This window comes from Dasypus novemcinctus, chromosome 2 (assembly GCF_030445035.2).
Source record: "Dasypus novemcinctus isolate mDasNov1 chromosome 2, mDasNov1.1.hap2, whole genome shotgun sequence".
NCBI lineage: Eukaryota > Metazoa > Chordata > Mammalia > Cingulata > Dasypodidae > Dasypus > Dasypus novemcinctus.
Window position 1 is genome coordinate 25,133,522 of NC_080674.1, and position 19,120 is coordinate 25,152,641.

The 19,120-nt window shown below is 32.1% G+C and overlaps 1 pseudogene; it reads left to right on the top strand.

Moving 5' to 3' along the window:
• Window positions 1-19,120, top strand: part of LOC101412429 (beta-1,3-glucosyltransferase-like) — a 29,857-nt pseudogene that overhangs the window by 1,527 nt on the left and 9,210 nt on the right.

Consider the following 19,120-nt stretch of genomic DNA (forward strand, 5'->3'; position numbering starts at 1 on the left):
GTTTTGCTTTATCATCCGTGTGTTCCCTGGAGTAGTACTTTTAATTTCCGTCAAGAACTTTTTCTTTGCATTCACAACTTGGCTAACTGGCACCTGAGGCAACTTCCAGCCTATCTCAGATTTTCACGTTTTACTCACAAAGCTTAATCATTTCTAACTTTTGATTTAAAGTAAGACACTATAATTCTTCTTTCATTTGAACACTTAGAGGCCATTAGGGTTATTAATTGGCTTAATGTTGCTATTGTTGTGTCTTGGGGAACAAGGAGAGGGAGCGAGATGGAGGAAAGGCCTTATGGAGGAGCAGTTGGAGCATACACCACAGTTCTCAATTGTGTCCTGTCTTACATGAGTGTGGATTGTGGCGCCCCAAACACTTAGGTACTAACAACAAAGATCAGAATAATATGGAAAACTTTTAGCTATTGTGCAGATTACTGAATTGTGGCACAGAGACATGAAGTGAGCACGTGCTGTTGGAAAAATGGTGCAGATAGACGTGCTTGATATAGGACTGGCACAAACCTAGTCTGTAAAGAACTCACTTTCTATGAAGTGCAATAAACCAAAGCACGATACAATGAGATATGCCTTTATTATCATTTGAGACATGAAAATTCAGATCAAAGTCATTTTTGATTAAAAATAAAAACTTTGGCTTTGAGTTCCTGCATTTAAAATGCTGTAGGGATTGTTGACTATGATGTTTAGCTACTAGAAAGGAACTCAGAGGAGAAGAGTTGAGTCTAAATTTAAGTATCAGGGTGTGTGATAGTGTAAGAACCAGGAATATTAAGTAGCTACCCATGATATTACAAAACCCTAATATTGTTACTATGATATTTTGCCATTCTTATTTGATAATATTTTACTGGAACACATGTATAGTCTGAAAATATTCTGAGTTGATAATGATTTTGTGTTTCAAGACAGTTTTTGTGTTTCACAGTCCACAATTCTGGCAGTCATTAAGTAGGTCAATAATAGCTTTCTCTACTTTGAGCATTTAATTTCTTGATCAACCATGTACATTTCTACTAAATGGAAAAGCACATTTACCCCATTTTCTCTCAATAGTCTACGACAGGTTTACACTAGAAATTCCTAGAAGTGTAGCACAGTGGCTAAGAGCATGGATTTGGAGGGTGTCCTGGGTATGATGACTGGATCTTCACTCACTTGCTACGTAAATTTGGGCAAGCTGTGTAAACTTTCCAAGCCTCACTGTCACCAGCATTAAAATAGGGAAGAAATTAACCACAGAATCATGTTGAATGGAAAGGAAAGAATGAGGGAATATTAAATAAAATACTCTGAATGGCTAGAACATTAACAGCCCTTAATAAATGGTAGCTTGATTGTTATTTTTACTAATAGCACTCTCATGAGTCCTAGCCTCCTCAAAGTTACAAAATATTTAAGATGAAGATTTATTTTCCCTCTTTTTCAGGAATGGATCAGGCAGCTTTGCAAAGAGCACAAAGAACATATACTGGAAAACGTGAGATTTTTCTCTCCTTTTATATCTAAGTATATGGGAAGCTTCTCAGCAGAAGCTGTATAAGCACCATGTAAAGTTTGTAACTCATGCTTCTTATCAGCCAAATAAGAACTCATTTACCTAACTATCAAAGGAGGATGGATGTCCAGTACTTTACTTGGTCTAAATTAGTTATCAAAACTAATTCATTTTTCATACCCAGTTGTGATGTGTTTTTCTCTGTTTTAGTTTAGTACATAAATGATAGTTAAACATGCATCATTATTTAGAAAATAGTGTTTTTTTTGGAACTTAGAATACAGAAATTTATAATCAAATATGAGATCTGAATAAAAATATGAATAATTTTTCTATCTTGTAAGCAGTCAGATTAGGTCATTCCAAAAAGGGATAGGCAAAAATACTCAAGTAAAGAAGTACCGTTGGAGTACACACATAACCTACTTAACCTATACAAACATTTTTAATGCTTTAAATTGTATCTTTCTTTTTATTTTGCATTTTTATTAAAATTCCAAAATTTTATTTGATCACCCATATTTGTTTCACATAGTTTATAAATGCTCTTAGTTCTCTATAGCAGAGCAATTCTTAAAGAATATGTTTGCTAGCACTCATGTCTTTAAAAAAAAATGCTACGTATAACCCAAGTGAAATGAGGAGATATAATATTTTGAGCAATGAAATCATCACTGGAATAAATGCCCAGAAAGCCAGATGCTTCATTTGAAGAGAAAAATAGGATTGAAAGCATGAGTCATATATTATTTTTTTTAAATCAGTCACATTGAATTTTTATATAATTTTTACTGAGAAGTAGCTTGTGAAGGACTAAATATCTTTGTGTCAATTCTCTGAGACCTTGGGAAGCTCTCTAAAGTCTCCCAACAACAAGTTCATAGTTTTAAAATGAAGATGATGATATCTAATATGCAGGGCTGTTTGTTATAAAAAATAGTGAGATATAAAATATATCTAGCACAAGGCAGTAAGCCTGCTATTTCTATTTGAACAATTGTGTAGATGGTGATGACTTTTATTGAAATGGGGAAATTGGGATAAAGATCAGGTTTAAATGGCTATGAAAGACTCAATTCTAGATATACTAAATTTAATATTTCATGGAACAACCAATCTAGATAAGGAATAATTAAGCATGAAAAGGAGTGAGGTTTGGCCTGGAAATATTTATTCACCTGAAGCCATTAACATGTAGACGACACTCAAAATAAAGAAGAGAATAAGCTCGACTAAAAATAAAATATTAAGAGAAAAGAGATGCAACCCATGTTTGAGGCCTCATAATAATAATATTTAGAGATCAAGTAAAAAAGGAACTTGTAATAATGACTAAGAAAAAAGACCAGAAATATATAATTAAGACCAAAAGAACAGATTCTCTGAGGAGTCCAGAAAACAAGATGGTTTAAATGGAATGAAGTGGGTATCATATTGAATATTCCTTAGATTTAAGGCAAATGAGTTGAGATGTGAATACAAGATCAGGAAGAAAATAAGTTCAGTGATTTGGATTTCAAAATCAAAGCAATAGACTGAGAGTTAGAAGGTAAGGGGTTATTTTTCCTTCTTTTTGGTGTTTTTCATTTTTGTTTGTTTGTTTATGTATTAACTTGCTACTTTGGAAGAGATACACTGGAGAATATTTTCAAGCTATTGGAATTGAGGCAATAGAGATACGGAGATCAATGATATAGAAGATAGGATCCACACAATGCGCCTAGCATTAGCGATTGAAAAGCTAAAATGCAGTTCTCCCTTTGGAAATAATTTGTGGGTTTGATAGTGATAAAATAAGGTGTATTGGTGGAGGAAGGTTACAAGTGAATAGGAAGACAGAGGAGTCAATAGAGATCTTGGAGAATTTATATGCAAATTTAATATTATATATATGTATACATACACACACTATATATAGAGAGAGAAAGAGTAGTATTCCAGGAAATACTATGTTTTTGTGGTTTTTTTTTTTTGTCTAAGTTCATATATTTGAAAATAAACCAGTTCTGTATTTTCTCCAATTTTCATGTAATCAGTTAGGAATACTCAAATATCCATACATTGAAATTTGGAATTCAACTGGACAAGTACAAATGATGGAGGAAGAGGCAGTCATTACATGAAGAATTTTTCCAAAGCATAAATGTAATCCTCTAAGGTAAGTAAAACAGGTGGTAGTGACAAAAGGTTTAAGGACTAATGAGCATATTTTTGGATAAATGGGTTAGACACCTTATGAGGATGAAGAAGTTCTGTGTTTTTGGTGCTTGAGCAAGTGGCGTTGAATCTGAGGTGGTGAGAAAGTGGTATGTTTTTTAATAGAGTTTTCAGAATTCAGAGTAAATGTTGGTCATGACAAAATTCAAGGGTGAGTGAGAAAGAATGTGAAAAGTCTAATTAAATAAGAACATTAAAAATAGAACTTAAATGGTAGAATTTGGAGCTGATCACACATATAGTTCTCTATGCCATAAAAAAAAAAAAAGATAAAGTCAGTATATTATATCCAATAAGACTAAATGCTATAAAAAGGTAGAACACAGATTTTTAATTTTCAGCTCTAGAATTTCCATATGTACCTATTTATAATTTCATTTTCTCAAGTTTTATGGTATGCTTAAATAATGGACACCCAAAATATCTAGGCCCTAATCCCTGGGACCTGTAAATGTTACCTCATATGGCAGAAGGGACTTAAATTAAGGATCCCGAGATGGGGTGATTATTTTGGATTATCAGGGAAGTCCCTTATAAGAGGGTGGCAGAGGGATATTTAACACTATAAATGACCTGGCAATGTGATCATGGAAGCAGAGATTGGAGCGATGAGAACAGGAGCCAAAGAATGCTGGTGTCTTCTAGAAGTGGAAGAAACAAAGAGTCTGGTTTACTTCAGAGTGAACCAGTCCTATTGTCCCATTGACTTTAGCCCACTGAAATTGATAGCAGATTTCTGACACCCTGAATTTTAAGAGAAAAATAAAATGTTGTTTTAAGCCACTGAATTTTTGATAATTTGTAACAGAAGCAATATAAGTATAGGAAATGAATACACACTTTCTCCTCTGGCTTCTTATTTGGCCCATGTTTTTTCTTAATTCTTTAAACCTATATATATATACATTCATCATGAAATTTAAAATCTCATTATTTGAGCTCATCTATTACCTACTTTATTTTTTTTCTATTTTCCTGCTTTTGAGTAATAATTTCCTGTGCTTATTTATTTTTTCATATCTAGTCTTCTTTGGTTGAAAATTGGTCATTGTTAATTATGTGTTAATGATGCTGTTATCTGTTTATTTCTATGAATTGTTTGATTATTTCCCCACTAGTCAGTGAACTTAACTGGATTACAATTGCAAAATTTGTTCTCTTGTTGTGTGCAGCATCAGATGTCCATTAGCTTAATTTGAATTCTTTTTAGGCCTGGGTATGTGGGAATCTCCTTTGCAACTGCAGCACATACCAGTAATTTAATTACTTGGCAGGCTTTACTTTAAGATTGTTGGGTTCAGCCCTTCTGCGGTCCTCTTGATTTGGGGTCTTCCTTACATTTCCAAGAATTTTGCAAGAGCAGCCATCAGCCCTTTGACATCTCAATGAAGGAAAGCTTTCACTTCCTGTCATTTGAGCTGTACATAGATTTCTGCTGCCTATTCATCAGGTTCGTAGGCCACGACATGCATAGTTTAACAGTCTATTAGGGATTTGAGTAGAGTTTATAGTCTTATTTTGGACCTTTCAACCTTCTGTGGGACTCACACTTCCAGAGTGTTACCTTTAAAGTGCCAATGTCTCAGCTGATCTGAACTCTATCATCTGCCCTGGAGCTGGTAAAACTGCTTTTTCCCATCTAAAGGGGATTGGGAGTGGTTCCTCGACACAAATATCACAAAATCTCTAGTAAACTCTTTTCAAGGTTTGCTTTGTCTTTGATCATTTTCCAAAACGCCTTTGATCAGATTGTCCTTCAAATATATGTTTTCAATATATTTTTCTATTTTTAATGTCTTTTGCATAAGTAATCACCCAATCTCTTCATGTACCCTTTCCAGAAAATCTCTACCAACCATTAAAAATCATTTTGAAGGTGCTTCTGATACAAATATTAAAAATCGTTCACATTTTTAAATTAATGAGATTAGCATTATGAAGTTAATCATTGTAAATATTTAAGTGCATGGATAAATTTAACAATAAGTATTAACTATTTACTTGTATAACATTTATATACGCTTTTTAATAGTCTACTTGATCTAGTGTTCAAAAAATACTGTAATTACGGGATAGAGTAAATGAATGGAGAATAACCAAACAAAACAGTTCATTTTTTTTTTACAACACTGTCAGATGTATTTTGCAACAAATTTTTGTTATTTAGACTTTCCTCAGAAAAATAGTCACCAATAATAAGGCTATAGGGTTCAACCATCCCCAGGAACTTAATTTGCTTAATTTTCCAGACTCATTCACTCAGTCAGTTGTTCTCCTTCAAGAGTCACAATAATATGACTTCCCACTAATATCCAGAGGCCATCAGTGTATTTATCTTCTTCACAACTAACCACATAGCATATTCTTTACTTTCCTATTAATTCAAATTTTTTTCAAGCTGTGACATACTCAGTGCCTTGAGAATGAAGAGATGTTAATAGTCCTGAAGATGCATTGCATGGACTCCTAGCACTTACCAAAATTAATCCATTACCAGACACCACAGTATTGCACATTTTAAAAATAATATATTTCATAGATTCAAGTCATTAAGCATTGATTTAGAAAGAAGAAAAACCAAATGATAAAAAAAAAAGCTGTTTTCTTCCAGGACACAGAAATATTAACCAAATGAAGGAGATATGATATTTAATATGGCTCACAAAAGTGACAGCTTTTGTCAGTTGTGATTGGAATCATATGGGTAAATTAAGAGTATTTTGTTATCTGCAGCCAAACATCTTAACAAAAAGATGTAGAGGAAGTTCTATTAAAAATACAGACATAAATGATATCTGTTTGTTACTGTCTTAATTAAGTACAAACTTCCAGTCCTTGTGTTCAAAACTCAAAAGATGAAGAAATGAAGGAATTGCCTTTTATCTTTGAGGTTCAAATTCTTTATTTAAAATGAAAATCAGTAAACTAGTGCTCCTTTTGTTTCAGTTTTGAAATCTTTCCTTTTGATCCATTTAGTTCTTAAAACAATATGAAACTCTGATCCACAATGTGGAAGATATAAAGAAAAAATGTGTTCTGAAAAGATGTTTGGTCAGAACACATTATGCATTTGACTTTCGTCCTATATTAAAGTCACTGTGACCTTCATATTATTTATCTAGATCTACAACTACTGTAACTAATTTTACTGAATTAAATGCATATAATTTTAACAAAATAGCAATAGATTAGAAAATAGTCAATATATGCCTGTTACACACTATAAGTGGAATTAAATATAAATATCTTTGTATTTCAAATATATTTAGAAGTTTATCACTGCACTGTATAGTTGCAGTTTAATATGCTAATTTCCATAATTGTAGTACACAATGACATAAATGCATTTAAACAGAATAAAAGGTTTCCTATCATATTTAGGACTAGTCATTTTCGCTATTGCTCTCGATTTCCTTTTTAAGATATTTACTTTTATATTATATTAAATAACCTAAAAATGAAAATGTTGTTGAAATTTTCACACAGAACTTCCAATGTCCCTAGTCTCTGTGACTTCTTTTACCAGGGTCTTTATTATTCAAGCCATATATTTTATACTTGATATTACCCCCATGCTTTAAAATATTTTTGTTCTCTTGACTCCTTATGTATACATAACATATTCCTTACCATTATGAGTGAGAATGTTAGTTCAAATACCATGGGTCCATTGTTTTTCACTCATATTAAATTGGGGAGCAAAAGAATTGTTTAGAATATGTATGCATGTGCTTGCCTGACATGCACATGTGTGTCATGGGTAGTTACATTGCTAGTCTTCAATGTAAGGGCTTAGATATTCCAGCAGTTAGGCTTCAATGCAGGAAATATAAACCCATTAATAAATTGAAACTAATTTATAAAAGGAATCAAGTACTTAAAGTTGTGTTTGAAGACCTGGAGGAAGAGAAGGCAGTCTGCTAATTTGGACTATTTTCTACAAAGGCACACAATCACTGACAATCCGGAGGTCAGGAGATTGCTGCTGTGGCCACAAATAATTTACTCAACTATGGAGATGGTGATTAGACATCGTCCCCCTGGATGAAGATGCAACAAATGATTCTCAATAATATATTTTCAAACCAATATTGTCCATTAAGCATCTGCAACAGAAAGATGGCTTTTATTTCATTTTCACTTTTCCAAAATTTAGTAAATTGTAAACCTAAATATGATTCCCAAACCCTGTTTGCAGAGGAATCTGGGAAATGCATGTTTAAATTATTAAATGTGAAGAAGCAAGTCAATACAAGGTGTCCATGGTTTTCTGCTATTAGAAAACCCAAATTATTATTTCATATTGTTCTTTTCTCTGGAGAAATTTAAATAATCCAGAGACATATCTACAAAGTTTTGGACTTAAATGGGGTATGAGAGCTTGTTTTTTCACCATTCAGATGTACTTGATTCTTGTATTCATCATGGACTATTAACATTGTCATTCTCAGAAATTTGAATGTTTCTGGAGAATAAAATTCTGCTCTCTTGCTGGTAGAGAAGTTCTTCCTCAGTAAGTTGTCCAAGATTTAATTGTGAATATGAAGGTTAACTTTTATGCTCTTTCAAACAACCTCACTTCTCTCCGCCATTGTAATCCTTTTCTAATGTTGTATCATGCTTACAATTCCTGAAACTTAAATCTGTTCCTTCTGACAAATCAGTTTTATACACATGATGGCTTTACCGTCAGCATTTCTTTGTTACTTGATCTTCTTCCCTAATACTTTTAACCTCAGGTTCTGTAATTTGGAGAAGGAGGCATCTCTTTTCATTGTATATAGAGCACACGTTTCATTGTCTGCTTTGCTTTGTTTATTTTAGGATGATTATTTAAGGAGAATGCTGTAAAATATTTCTACTTTGCCATATTCAACTCAGAAATCTGAAAAATTATAACATTGCAACTGACCTATGAAAAAGAGAGTGCATCAAGTTCAGATGAAGTAGAAGTAATGTATATGTACATGCAAAATCAGTTGGGTTATCCTTTTACCCACTGGTAGCCATAGCTCTGAGAAAGAAAGGGTACATTATTTCAAATAACCATAAAAGTAGATTTTATAATAGGGTATAATTATGTTATTTTGTTAATGAATAACTGATATATCAGGCTGTTATATACTTTTAACTTTGTTTAATTTCAGATGTAAGATTTGTTTATTTTTAATATCCCAAGGCACACACTGTATTTGTGCTTATATGCACAATAAAACTTTATTTTCTGTGTATATTTTTGAATGCAGTCAATAGAAATTTGAGAATATTTACGTAAATTAATATGAAGTTCAAGATATACATTTAAACTTTTAGAAAAACATGATCAAAATAGGCATTTAAGATCTGATAATAGGTATAATATATTTGAATAACAAATTTTATCAGCAATATAGCCATGGCAGTTGTATTTTGAGTTCATTGTTTCCACAAATGATATTTATTTCTATTAAATAAAAGCTTGATGGTTTTTATTTATAGTTTACAATGAGATAAAATTGTAGGTACTTTTAAATAAATCTCTTCACAATTGCTTTATCCTTGGATATCCAAGTTTCATAAACAAATAATTACATTTTTTCTTAATTTCTCTTGGTAGCACAAACAACAAACTGAAGAATCTAAATGACATTATAGTTCGTTGATAGAAACAAAATATTATTTTTCTTTTGGTTGTATTGCATCAAAATGACAAACATGCCTCCATCTCTGATGACTGGACTCTAAATGGTAATTAAAATGTTTAGTCACTATGTAAATAATGCATTACTATAATTTCTTAAATTGAAAATAATAATCTCATAAAAAGGAAGAATATCTAATTATATTTTCTAAATATTTGATTCATTAATCTTTAACTATGTCTTAATTTTTTCTTGAATATATTTAATTAAATATTTAAATATTTCCAAACTTTATCACTTATGCCCCAATTATCTCATTAAGAATTTATTACCTTGTTTGTGTTTTTATACTGCTCTTCTACAATTCAAATGTGCTTATTATTTATATTTTTTTACACACTAATGTAAGAAAGCAAATAGAATAAATATCCTTGAGCTACTGAAACTATTCATAGTGGTTTAATCAGTATTCTTCCTCAAAGATGACTTTAATGACCTCATCTGGAATTTGCAATTGAATTTGAAATGTAGAGTTTGGCACTTTACAAGTGGTCCATTTACCCTTTCCTAAAACTTTAATCATAAGATTTACCTCAAAGAATTTTGGATTACAAGTATCAAACTTATCCCCAAATCATTTTATTGCTTTATTTTTTTCTTCTTTATTTAGTTGGATTCTCTTGAGTTTAATTAGGTTTAAAGCACAGTGATTATAGAAAGACTAGACTTGTTTAATACACACATTCTCCCAAGCGGTCTTTTCAAATCCTCAACATTATTCAGTGGCTATTCAATCACATCACTAATTACTGGAAGAAAAGAGTTCAAAGCACATTCTCTACTGATGGTTAGTTAGTGCTATCATCCCATTATAGAACAGAGGGTTTAATTAAGCTAAGAAGTTAGTAGAGCTGACAAAATAATTATTATCCAATATTTTAAAGGAAATGTAGTAATATCCTAGTTATCATACACTTATATTCCTATCTATGTTTAAAATCTGCTTAATTGCTAATATGCTTTCAGAAAAAGCAACCCCAATTAACTAAATTGAAAGACTCTAAATAACCTACAAATTTTCATTTTTATGAAGAATCTATAGCTAGTGAAAACATTTTAAAGCATGGCCAATATATATTTATATGTGTGTGCAACCTAGCTTCTCATTTTTTTTTCTAATGGAATTACCTTAGAGAGTGGGAATTGGTAAGACTATGCTCATTGAATAGGCCTACTTTTATTTATTTATTTATTTATTTTTAAGATTTGCACAAGCACTTTAAACTATATTCTCATGTACCTGGTACTTGTTCACTTTGGATCTTTCTATTTTTTAGAAACAAATTTGTGCAATTATATGACAGAAGTATCAATAAAACTACTGAAATGGTGCACCTATTACAGTTGGGTATTTTATTTTTATTTATTCATTTTTATATTATACTAAAAGTGTAATATTTTGCAACAAAGACAAGAAGACATGATTTCAACTTATGGGATACTATTTCAACATAGTATCAATTGGGGGGTATAAGTTGATATAGGATTTTTCCTTTTGAAATAATGAAAACATTCTAAAATTGACTGAGATGATGACAGCACAAATCTGTTATGAAAATAAGAGCTATTGAATTACATTTTGAATGGATTGTATAAAGCATGAGACTGTGTAACACAAGGAATCCTGTGATGGATGATAGACTGTGGTTAACAGGACAAATATGAAAATATTTTCTCCTGAATGATAACAAATGTATCATACTAATATAAAATGTTAATAATTGGATGAATTGGGGGAAAATACACAAAATGTAAAATGGGGCTATAGTTAGTAATAATATTTTGACAATGCTCTTTCATAGCTTGTAACAGATGTTTCACAATGCAAGGTGTTGGTGGTGGGGAGAGGTATGGGAGCCATGTATGATGAAATGCATGTTGGTTTGTAAATTCACAAATTTAACTATATTTATTGTTTATGTATGTTTAAGTATGAATGATATACGTAAATCAAATTTTATTTAAAAATTTTAAAAAACTAAAAACAAAGATATACAGAATCCAATGGTCCTATATGTAAAAAAAAATCTTAGATGGATAAAAGAAAAATATAAATGAAACCAGATATACAACAAAAAAAAACAAAAATACTACATGCTTTGATTTTTAGGATTTTTCATGTTATCCTGTTCTAAATATTCCCACATTTTTCTTTGATTCTTTCTTTGACTCATGATTTATAACATAATGTTATATATTTTTCCAAACTATATATATTATTCATTATTTTTGTTATTGTTTTCTAGTTTTATATACTATAGTATGAACATATTTTTTTCTTTTTATTTGCTGACTTTTTTCTAGCATAATAAGTGTATTTTGTAAATATTTCTTAGAGCTAGAAAAATTGTATTCTGATATTACTGGGTATAGGGATATATGAATATCCAATATATCATACTATTTATTTTTGTTCAAAGCTTACATAATGACTACTAGTTTTTATATGCTGTCTATTGATTTCTGTGGGTTTATAATTCTCTGTCTATATTCATTGACTCTGTCCATTTTAAGGTTATATATTTCTGAGGTTAAGTATCAAGAGTTTCATATCTTCTTTATGCACATTCCCTGTTCATATTAAATAATTTTTCTGCTTTATACTAATTATTATCTTCTTTTTCTTGTTTTTCCTCTTCTAGCCAGGATAGAGTAATAGGTAATGGATTTATCCTCCCATTGAAATGACTAAAAAACAAGACAAATCTTGAAAGTCATCAGAGGAAAAAGAGACCCACAGTGAATGGAGGAAAGATATAGGATGAAAGCAGACTCCTAGTCAGAGACAATGCAAACCAGATGACTTAATGAACTGAAAGAAAAAGTTTTCAACTTAGAATTCTAATGAAATATCTTTAACAAGCAAAAGCAAAATAAACATTTCATTACCAGGAGACCTGCAATACAAGAATTATTAAAGAAATCTTGAAGGCAGGAGGAACATTTTATCAAATTAAAATCTGATTCTTCATACAAGGCTAAGAGCAATAGAAATGGTAATTATGTGGGTAAATATAAAATATTTTTTATTTTTGTATATTTTTAAATGATAATTATCTAAAGAAAAAGAATTATTACCTCAGAATTCTTCCAGTCAAATAAGCTTTCAACTGTTAGTATGAAATAGTCTTCATAAAGAAAGGAAAAACAGAGTCAATTGGTGGACACTGATAAAAAGTACTTATGAATCAGTACCATAATGAAAAAATTGAATTCAGCAGTAGAGGTTGGATAGGAGATAAACACTTGACCAAAATACAGGTAAGATTTTTGTTTATAAAAATATCCACTTATAATAAAACTATGGTCAATAATATTAATTAGAAGACAAATTGTAAACATTTTTCACTTATTTATTCTTTGTGCAAATATTTATATAGATTATACAGAGTTGAACAAATATGTTTTTCTTTCATGTATCTTCTAGCCATCAAGTCAACATATACATAAATAAAAACATATAGATAATAAAGGGTTTGCTGATAAGTACTATGAGGGAAAAATAGAGCAGGGTAATGCCTATAGAACATAATAGGCATCGGATCACCAGGAAAGGCCACTCTCGAAAGATATTTTACAGAAAACTGAAGGAAGGACAGGAATAAGTTTGCAGAAATTAAATGAGCATTTCAAGCAAAAAAAAAAGATTACATGCACAGGTCCTAAAGCATGAATGCTTTGGCAAATTTGATAAACAGCAAAAAATGTAAGATACGGAGGTGGGAGCAGGGGATGGGATGTGATCAGGTATGTAGCAGTGTATTTCAAGGGGAGTAGACAAAAATCTTGAAAAGACTTTTGAACTGTATAAAGACTCACCTTCACACTGAATGGGAGGAGAAGTATGTTCAACAGTGATGTAACAAAATCTAATTTAACTAAAAGAAATCACTTTCCTTTTTCTGGCAAAGATAACTGAATGCCTGCAATACTTGGGGTACTGGTCTACTGGTCCTGGCTTGAAGAAACCAATCCAGGCAGGTTTGCAATGGGAGCTGTGGCTGCCAGGTGAGCAGTGCTTTCTCTGCCAAAGCTTCCTCCTCATGCCTATGTATCAGGATGGGGTGATACCATAAATACCTTAAGTGTCCTTTGATTCACCTTAAGTATCTTCTCCCAGGCTTCCCATTAAGCAAACACAATTGCAAACCAGAAAGCAAGGTTCAAGAGGGATGAAATCCATAGAAATAAGTGTCAGAGGGCATGGAATGGAACAGAGAAAGTGGAGGATGGCTCTGGAAGTTAGCATAGTTTATCTGTCACAGCCACTATAGAATACACTCCTTTACAACAGGACCTTGTTTATCTTGCTCATTATTTTATTCCCAACTCAAAAGAAAATGCACAATAAATAGTTCATAAAAGATAACTCTCTCTTCTGCTCCTGAAATCATCTCTTCCATCTATCCACACACCCTACTTCATTCCTGGAGACACACTAAAAGAAGCATTTCTATTTGGAAACTTTCTTTAAACTCCCTCTCTTTCTTCTTTCCTTCTCTATATCACCATGTGGAGATAGGGTAAATTTTTGTTCTATTCTTTCATATAGCCTCTTTTTTATGAAGAACCCTTGAAACCACTAAAGGACAGTTCTTTAGGAGAAATATACTTGCCAGGCTATTTTTGAGCCCCTGAAGGGGTGAGAAAAAAATGTTTAAACTTTGAATTTTCAGGACAAAATACAGTTCCTTGAGTAAAGTATCAGCTACTTAAATATCTATTTGAAATATGTGCATATTCATAATAGAATGAACATGCAGAGAAATAAATCTGGAAAACATGATATAATTTTAAAAATCTAAGACCTCTCACCTACATATCATACTACTAATTTTCCTTATGTCATTTTGCCATTTTCTAGTAAAAAATTTTTGTCAACCTAGCATATTCTCAAGAGGATTCAACTCAATTTTTTACTTGATACAATTTCAAATTAAAGTTTCCCTTCTTATTTGATATTTGTGTCTCTTTGCCCTGCTGTCCAAACATGTGATCATCAGCCTGCTTTTAGTGAATGTGATATGATTGATCGTATTCATTTTACATAGCTATAACACTCCCATATTCATACACTATTCCCTGGGCCAAAACCAGGTTTCTAAAATAGACACAGACTTCTGTACTCTCAAAAAAATCACCATAAATAGAGGATAAAAGTGGAACTGAGATCATATATGATGACGAGGCAATGTAAAACATTTTGACGAGCACAGACTACCAATAAAAGAAATAAGTGAAACATGTACATTGTAAAAACCATTACGTCATATTCCAGAGTAAAGATACTAAGGGGATTGCGTATCTCAAAGGTTACTGATATTATCTATGCTCAGAAACCAAACTGATTTATTTAGAAAACATGAACTTTATAGTGAATAATATCAAGTATTTAGTAAGTCACAGGGTTTTAATGATCAAAATATAATAATATGTTAGTATTTGCATCTCTTTAGCGCTAGTGTACTTGGAATAGAAGAAAAATTAGTTGCTTCCAATGAAAGTCACTTTAAAAACTAGATTTGTAAGAGAAACTTGTATTTTCAACTTTTTATTCTTACAGATAGTCTATACAAAACTGAGAGCTGAGAGTAATGATTTCAATGGGAAAATTTTCAGTATTATGCATATACTACAAATTAAATATTCATATTATGTTACTATGCCCCAAAGCATATTTGGTTCTGAGCAGATGCTACCATATATCACATCTTTGAAGCATTTTACATATCTTGAATGTTAGTTTCTTCATTTGTGAAAAAGACAATAGGAAAAATAAAAGTTAATAATGCCTATGCTGTTGAATCAATATTTAAATTTAATAAATATTTCAATTTTGGTTAGTGTAAATGATTGATCATTACCATTACTGTCTTCAAATGAGCCATGATTATTTTCCTAGATTAATGGTTTAGCTCTATATCTTTATAAAACTAAGGAATCTCTTAAGTCTGATATTTGCATTATGATACTATAGTTTTTTTCCCTCCATTTCTAAATATAACCAAATGGTAATAAATGTTTTCATTTGAGAAATTTTGGCATATATTTAAATCATATAAATTTAACATTTTTTAAACATGTGTTTCTGAAGCTATTATTATAAAGGATAAGTGATTGGTCACAACACATTTACGGGTGCCATCATTAATATTTATTAGTAAAAACTTCACTACTTAAACTAAGCAAGCAGAACATCTTCAAATTAATTTTTTTAAATTACTGTCATTACATAAATCATACATTTGTATGCCTTATATATGCCAACCTCATTTATAAGACTTAAGTATATTATTCTCTCTCACAGCTTATATAGCAGTTAGATTTTGGAACCTGTCAATTCTAATAGTCACACAAATCAGGAATTATCATTCCTATCTCACACTTAGGGAAATAAGTTGAAGTCAGAGACATAAAATGGAAATAGTAGTAACCCATATGGCACAAACATTCTCCCATGTATTTAGTTCTTATAACAACCCAATTGTAATAAAGAAAAAGCTACATACATTTCTCACAGTCACACAGATTTTGCATATTTGAATGGGGCTTTGAATTTAGATGGTCTGATTCCAATGTTCATTTTCTTTACACTTACCATTTAAAGATATTGCCATTTACCCACTCCCTTCCCTCCCCAGTTATACTATATTTCTTTTATTTTCTTTCTAGTCCTTTTTATTAAGGGTAAGAGTGCTTTACCATTCTTTGCATTTTTCCCATAACCCTTTCAATTCTTTCCCTTAGTCAGCATTTCATTTCTTAATAGTTACATAGCAAGCCTTGAGAAATGACTGTGAGCTGGTGATTGGTTAAGTAAAACTTGTATGCTTTGACTTCTCTTCCAGAAACTCTAAGAATAAATCTGATCTGTGACCTGTTTGTCCACCTTCACATTAATAGAAGGATGCAGCTTCAGCCTTACGACAAACATCGTAGGTGTTCGTTTTATGTAGGAACTGTGAAAGTGTAATTTCTCCCCCGCTGAGAAACACTGGGAATGTCTGGCCCTTGATTATCTGTCCTGAGTCCTGCATCTTTTCATGCTCTCCCCTCACATGCCCACCCCATCCACCTGTAGACATGTAGAATAAAAGACCCCTCTTGCTTTGTGGCAAGTGTGGACTTGAGCCTCAGAAGCACCAAGGGCTTCACCCCCCACCACAGAGAGGATTTAGGCCCTGACCAAGCTTGGATCTACCACCGTGTGAACATCTTTACCACATACGCTCCCCTACTAAATGGTCTTTTGCTTGCCAATCAGACTTGTCTTTCTTTGGTCTGCATATCTCTCTCAGGTAGGAAGCTGTAATTTTCCACAGCTGCCTGCTATACTCAAAACACTAAATAAATGCAAATTACTGATATGTTTGGTTCAATCACTTGTAAATGCTATATATGTGATATACTTCCTCTGGTGATCTGAATCAAATACTTCTTGGTGACTTTGGTAGAATAGACAAATGCCCAGTGAAATGAGTGGTACATTTGAAGGCAGTATGCTTACTGTCTAAAATGCTTAAGAGGAAGTGTCTGCATAAATATGGATGTTGGAGGCATTGATGCAAAAGTCCAAGCCAGATTATGTTTAGATTTAAAGACTAATTAGAATGCTCCAAACTACTTCTTCGAGGAGCAAGGAGACCCTTACCTGAGAAAGAAGCAAGGTGAAAAAAACTGCCAAGATCCTATGAACTATTACAGTACAAGAAGCAACACAAATTTCAACTATAAATATTCAGACTATTAAGAGGCTGTCTGGGGCCAATTCCTTGCCATGCTTATCCATGAAAACCAACTGTATTGTCTCTAGCATGCTCCAATTGGTTGTGTTATGCTTCTTGCTTTGACTCAGTTGAAGAAGAAAAATGGAGACTCTGTAATTAAGTTACCAGAAAGAAAGTGTCCTGGGATGAAGTTTTCCTGAGACCACATAGGAAATTTTCATGTGTAACTATGGCATCTGCATCATTCTACATAAGACTGGTAGGGACTAAAATGGTTTTATGTCTTCAAAGCAAAATAGCGTTGAGAGTGCAGCCATGTTAGAGATCAGGATTGACTTGGTCACCATAATAGAATTGTTTAATGAGAAACACCTGAGCCATTTCTGATTACAAAGGTTAGTCACACTGATGCAATATTTAGTTCTTTGATTTGGGAATATACCCTTATCTTTCTGATGTAACTGTATTCCCAGACTGGTAATGAGAGTTAGAAGTTGGTAGAATCTATTAATTTCTAATTACTCAGAGATGATAACTGAAAAAATTCCAATAGACTAGTTCTTTAATGTTTGCTTTTAGAGATATCTTAATGTGTTCTTTATGTACTCTTGGGGATTGGATCATGTCCACCATAAATATACATTAAAATCTTAATCTCTATTCCTGTGGATGTGAACCCATTTGTAAATAGAATGTTTGAAGATGTTAGGACTCACTTGTGAATTGGAGTTTCAAATATCCTACTTAGATAAGGCAAAATTGAATCAGGAAGGGTTTTTAATCCACATGACTTAAATTTCTGTAAGTCAAAAGATATTCAGACATAGTCAAAAGGAGCCAGAGGTCAGAGAAAACCACAAGGGGAGACAAAGGAGAGAGAATAACATGTGGGAAGATACACAAGCTAAAACCCCAAGGATTGTGGCTGCCTAGCACAACAATGCTACAGACTCCATGGGAAGGCATGGCCTGTTGAGACCTTATTTTTGGTCATCTAAACCCTGAGAGAAGCCAACCAGTGTGTGGTATTTGTTATAGCACATTCTACATGCCTATGTCTACTGAAAGATAACTTCTGAGAAGAGGAACAATTTTTTGACTTTCACTTTCATGCTTGGGGGTGTGTGATGGGATTTTTTAAAAAATTAAGCATGAGATAAATTGAGAAATTATAGAGTATTCCACTTAATGTGTCATTTCTTCTCCCTTCATACATGGAATGAGAGTTATTACTATGGTACAGCAATTTTTGAGATTTAAGAGATATTTTATCTTTCCAATAGAGATTTATAAAGATAGCATTGAAAAAAATTGTATAGAGATCTCATGGTAAACTAAGGAATTATATTTTTGGTATCTTATCACAGACCTAAACACTTTCAAAATTGCTAATACTAGTGGTGAAAAAAGACATTGGCAAATTGCAGGTGCGTGGTGTCTACTATACTTTGATTAATACCAGTAAGTATGCTGAACCAAAGTGCTAAAAACTTGGATTACTTGTTAGGGACACACCTAGGATTTAATTATTTGACTTAAGTGTTTTTATCAACTGCATATGGCTGACAAGAATAAGAATTGAATATACTGTCATATTCCCTTTGGGTTGTATCAATTCAAAATGATTCCCAAATTATTAATATTTTAAGGGCCCCTTCAATGTTCCCATGTTTTATCGACAATGTGATTAGATTTGGATTATTTTATTGGGTTAGTATACTTAGTATTTTACTGTGGAATTTTTTGTAGTTTTTCTTTTAAGTGAACTTTTGAGCTTGCAAAACAGTCATGAATAATATGCCGAATTCCCATACATCACTCCACCACCAATACCTTGCATTGTTGTAGAACATTTGTTGCAAATTATGAAGGAACATCATCTAAATATTATTAATACCTATGGTTCTTAGCTTATTTGGTGAAATTTTTTCCATAAATCACCCTATTATTAACATCATGCAATAGTATTGTATATT